The 5,859-nt window shown below is 46.3% G+C and overlaps 1 pseudogene; it reads left to right on the top strand.

Moving 5' to 3' along the window:
- The first annotated feature begins 2,709 nt into the window (after positions 1-2,709).
- On the top strand, positions 2,710-2,830 carry LOC136642257 (5S ribosomal RNA; annotated as a pseudogene).
- The last annotated feature ends 3,029 nt before the right edge of the window (positions 2,831-5,859 follow it).

Raw genomic sequence — 5,859 nt, forward strand, 5'->3', positions numbered from 1 at the left:
GCCCCAGTTCTGAACCTGCTGGATTCCTTGCCCTCCCTCCTCCAGCAGCTACTTTTTACTGACCCCTTTCTTATCTCCTTACTGGATTGTGATAGAGCTCTGGCTTCCTGCCCTGCTGCTGCGCCCGCCAATCTACTTACACACACAACCAGCAGTATGTTCCCCTAGGCATCCACACAGGATGGTTTGGCATTATCTCGCACCCACTCTGTAGAATGCAGCTCATCAGACATGTATAATGGGCTACTAGGCACTCAAAATGACTCCAAGATTTGTTGCCTGCCTGGGCTATATGGAGTTGTTACATACAGCCCAAGTCATAATACATGGCAAGTCATAATACATGGCCGATGGGCTATTGAGAGGGTCACAAAGAGTGCCGGTTTGACCAGGAGTGTGCACGGTTTGTTGTTTGTACAGCTATCACACTTATTTTCATTATTAAGGACTTAATTCATTCTATTAAAAATACATATTTCTTCCCTTATTCATTATTTTTGCAGTCATATTTGTAATACCTATGCATTTCAGCCTGCTATTCCCTGTAAACCCAGAAGGAGCAAAGTCACTCATTAGAGTCCATGGGGGGAATTAAACACCCCTCTGCCCAGAAAATGGCTGCTGGGAGGGCAAAAGTGCACCCCTTTGGAGGAACCTTCTTGCTTTTGTCCTTCAGCAGCTGCGTTCCAGGATGCAGGGAGTTTAAATAATCCAAATGAGCTCCAAATGAATAAGGATTATGGATGAGTAACCTGTCCGTTATTCATTCCGAGTTCTGGTCATTCATTTGGCACAGATGAAAAATGAACTGAATGGGCCCCATTTGGTTGATTTTTTTTTTCATTCATTCTGAAACGAATGCATTCCCTGGACTTGACCTAGATCATTTAGCAATGAGTCCAGCCCTACTGAGCCCAGCGCTATGCTCTCCCCGCTCCAACTTTTCCCTCCGTGAACCTGACGTGGTCTCCACTGTTGAAGACCTCTTGTCTCTCTATATTAGAATAACCATATTAATAAGTCTGTTTATTTCACCCCATAATTAATAAGGAAAGGTAGATGAACAACTTGCCTGCCTGTTGCTAATTAACGTGACGTTATAAGGATGGCACTGACACTGTGGGGAGTCCAGGCGCCTGTGATGTTTAATGAATGCTATACAACCCTTAGTGTTATTTAATTTAATAGGAGAATTAATATCGGGATGGAAAGAAATTGCCTCAGCTCTGCAGATGGGGAGAGGGTTGCCACATTCATCTTGCTTCATTCAAAGCATCAGCCCACCGAGCGAGCCTCTTAAAGGCTATTTGATTACACAGTAATGGGCATATTTGGCCTTGGTGGCAGTAGGCAGGAGCAAAGGCCTGTGCACCTTTGATAGCAGAACAAATGAAATACACACGTAACCCTTCACCCAGTGCAATCCGCTGATAAAGTTCCCCAGTCTTAATTCGATCTGTAAAGATTAGTCCGGCAATAAAAAGTATTGCAAGGCTGACGTCCATGGAGTCTCCCAGGGCATTTGACAAATGGCTTTATGACAGTAATAGGAGAATTAGAATGCGACATTAAAATCTGCTCTTGTTTAGCAAAGCTAAACTTCACCAAAGCCACTGCACAAGTCCTGAGACGGTCTCGCTGCTGTCCCTTTCACTGGTAAGCAAGGCCTGTGCGCCAATAAATAACAAGGATTTATAAAACACTTGGCGGCCTATTTATTTATTTAGTGTGGCTGTTATCGCTGTTTGCTCAGCTCCCGTGGCCTGGCATTGAGACACGGCATCTCTGCACAAAGCCAAGAGATTTTACGGCATGCTGAATAGGTATTCTATTGCGCTACATATTATCCTAAGTGATGCTCGTTCTTGGATGACTGTATCATTTCTAAAGCCTCGTCGTTGCTCCGGAGTGTTTATAAAGTAATGATTTGATGACTTGCCGACAACAATATCCACTAAATGGCTCTATTTATACCCTTGGCACTCTGTCACTATGTTAACTGCCCTGGGATGGAATCATGTTGGTGGTTACACTGCAAGAAATGAGATCACACCTGATGTGACGGTGTTTATTATACCGGTGCCACTGAGAGCAGGTTTTTGAAAGAAAGTTGGCCTGCATGCTAGCAGATGTTGTTCAAGTTGGCAAGAAGTATGACAAGCTGGGCCAGCTCCAGGATGAGGGAGCCCTTGGTGACCTGTCTTCCATGTGTGTTCCTTCTTGTAGTTTCCCTGGGGACAAAGATAGTGGCAGATGTGGGGTGAGGTCCTTCTTGTTGCCTCTGGAAATGGTAGGCCAGTAGTAGCGAGAACAACAGCAGCAGTAGTCTAGCTAGCTGCTAGTGGTCTAACTAGCTTCCCTTACAATGCCCCAGCCATACTGCAACATGTAAGATCTGAGAATGTGTGACCTGATGTGGAATATTGTGGGGGAATCAAAGTGGGAAGTGGTAGCTTGCTAGGATGTGGCTGTTGCCCAGGGCCATTACCAGAGGGAGTAATGAGAAATTTAAAAAACCAAACCCTACATTCATCAAGGCACAGAGAAAGGGGCCCACCCATCCCATGCCCACTGGTTATAAGCTGGGTCTAATCCTCCCTGGAGGCCAGGGCAGGTATCAACATCAGGGCCACCAAAGACTCAAGGGTGTCCACATGCTGGTGTCAGCGTGAGAGGCCAAAGGTACTTCCTTATCCACCCATGGCATGTACCTTCACCACTATGTTACCCTGCACATGCCCGATCTCGTCTGATCTCGGAAGCTAAGCAGGGTCAGGTCTGGTTAGTACTTGGATGGGAGACCGCCTGGGAATACTGGGTGCTGTAGGCTTATACCATAGTCTTTCGAGACTGAAGGTTGCCAACCATATATCCCATTGTTGCTGGGCTGAACTTTACCACAAGGCTCCTAGTAATCTGTCACCAACACTGAACAGAAGTTACAGAACTGACTTTCTCGAGCCAAGGAAAAAGATGGACTTCTCTTGACTTCTCTTTTACTTGAGCCAAGTAAAAGGATGGTGTTTACATCATCTGCAAGCAAATTTCAGATAGGCAGCCCAATCCTATTTAACTCCCTATGTGGTGATGCAGCTGTGCCAACACAGTGAGTATACCTGCAGGTTATTGGGGGCCTCCTTGGAGTAAGAGAATATTTGATTCCTTGCCAAAGCTGGCAAGCTGGGGGGTAAGCTGGCACTGGCCCACTGGGTCTACTTGGACCTGTGCCAGTACTCTAGCTGGCAAAAGTCTGCATGGACCCAGGACAGGGGATTGAGACTGGAAATGGGGATAGGATATCAGAGATACCGCCTCCTTCTCAACCACACCTTCCCAGTTCCTGTCCCCATTGCCACTCTGTTCCTCCTCCTTCCTGTTCTGTTCTGCCCCCTTCCCATCTCCCACCCCCTGCACTGGCTGCACTAGCTGCACTGGCTGATGTGATGCATTTTGTGACAGCCACAAAGGATCTTATATCACCAAAATTACTGTTCTGGAGTGATAAGGCCCAAACAGGATTGAGGTGTTAGTTTTCAAACATGAGATGCAGAAATCATAAAGTGATGTGGGACTGTCCCTTTTGAATGGTACCTGTGTATAAATGGCTGAGTTTCCTTTCACTAAACATGGAAGGAGTGACTGGGAAAGGATTGGGCTTCAACTTCCACGTTTATTTCTGGGAAAACTGTTCACACTAGATGGTGCCACGCTTTGCACCCAAGTTCTTAAAATAAGTGTGAAATGGCTTTAGTAGTTGATGGTGACCTGTGGGTCCAGTCGCAGACCTACCATTAGGTCTGATGGGGCAAATACTTCAGGCGCAAGCCTCTAGGACCCCATGGAAGATTCACTGAGGCTCCCGATGGCATTGGAAACTGCTTCCAGTTTTCTGGAAGCACAGTTTATAGCGTTGGGGAACCTCAGAGGGGCTTCCCCGATGCAGGCTCAGGTCGCACAAGGCTCCGTGAGCCTCAGGTGAGTAGGAGGGACAGATTTTTGTGCGGAGGGGGCAGTGACAGCCCACGAGGAGTGCCATCGTGAACCTTTGCCCCAGGCATGGGGCTGGGAAGGTCCCCTGCTGTGTGGGTCCTTCCTTAACAGTCACTAACAGCTGAACAGCCACAACAACCAGCAGCAGAAGCAACATCTGAGGCCTGGGAAGTGGACATTTTCCATCATTGTCCATCTGGTTCAGGCCTTCAGAAGCCATCCCTTCTGCTTGAAAGACCCAGGAACTGCAGACTGCTCATCTTGCTAGGTGAGGAGATACTCTGCCTGTCAGGGGGGAAAACATTTGGTGCTGTCTGGCCCTTTTGGAAATCAGGGCTGTTTCTCTCTTAAGGGCACCACAGAAGATCTGAAAAGCAGAAGATGAAAGCTACAGCAACATCAGAAATAACTTCTGAGGCCTGGGGAGTGGATATTTTTCATCCTCCTCCTCTGAGAACTTTTTATCAATCATCATTTTTTTTAAAGTTATGTTTATTGTGCATCAGTTGTCTTTTGTTGTCAGTCACCTTGGGTGCCTGTTGTCAGGCAGAAAGGGAGGATATAAATATATTGAATAACCAAATCATAGCTTATCAGGCTAGTTGTTATTTAAAGCCCACTGTGGAAGGTGCCTGAAGGCACACTTATCTGGCAGGTAGAGGAAGGCTGTGAAATTGGTTTGGCCATTCTGAGTAGAAAGTAGAAAGTATATGCCAGGAGAACTGCAAAGGGGGAGGGTGGGTTGAGGGGGAGGGAGGGCTGAGTTTAATCAAAGAAATTGGCTTGGATTCAAAGAACAGGGGGCTGAAGGAGAAAGTGACTTAATGCTGTTCCTTGAATTCTTGTGCAAGTACTACTGGGGGGGTTCTCGTAGCATGGAACCACAGCGTATTAGAGGTTGCTGAGAAACTTTCTAAGAGGGAATGTGGTGTATAAAACAAACGGTGAATAAGAATGGTAGAGTTGTAAGGAGTCTAAGGGGTCATTTAGTCCAACCCCTTGCTCAGTGCAGGCACTAAGATCTAGTTGGTTGCATATAAACTCGCTAGTGCACTATTGACAGATTTTGAAAGTTTGTGCAAAATCTTAACTTAATGGAGAAACACCTCTGGATTGGGGGCCACTTTCCTCATGCAACACACTTTGGCTAAAATGGAAACAGCAATCCTTCCATGAGTCAGAATACTGACATGTCAACAGTGAAAACTCACTTAAAAAAAAAAATCACTATGCATGTTTGAGACGTAAGAAATAAGATTGTTGCTATTGTTTAGGACAGTGTTTCTCAACATTTATCCCCCGCCGTACCGCTTGGCATGGTCCACTTTACTACCGACTGATCAGACACAATGCAGACACAATACAACAAACATGGGTAAGAGGCTCAGGGTGTACAGGAGGGTTTTCTCAAGTGTGTGAAAAGTGCATGCTGGAGCTCTGCCAGCTGAGCCAAGACTCTTACTCCAGGTCTGAATATCCTGCAAATACCACCAGACATCACCTCAAGTGCCACTGGTGGTATGAGAACCACTGGCTGAGAAATGCTGGTTAAAGATGTAAGGTGCAGGTTAGCAAAAATGTTTTGCTTGGTTCATTTCCTGTCTGCCCCTGTAGATGATGCCTGAGCACCTCAAGGAAGGCTGCACTATAGTACCACAGGTTGTTGAGAAGAGATGAACTGTAGAGGCAGGGTGGCTCATCTAGGGGATGGTTGCTGATTGGGCAGCAGCTGGCCATTAAAAAATATCCATGTTTTTGTTCTCCACCTCTTTCAACTGGAGGTGGACGCAGGGGGTGTTTTTTGTTGCATTAGAATGCTGTGAGTGAAAGACGAAATTACTATTTTAGAGAGTTGGCTGAGTGAGCAAA

Source organism: Tiliqua scincoides, chromosome 2, assembly GCF_035046505.1.
Source record: "Tiliqua scincoides isolate rTilSci1 chromosome 2, rTilSci1.hap2, whole genome shotgun sequence".
NCBI lineage: Eukaryota > Metazoa > Chordata > Lepidosauria > Squamata > Scincidae > Tiliqua > Tiliqua scincoides.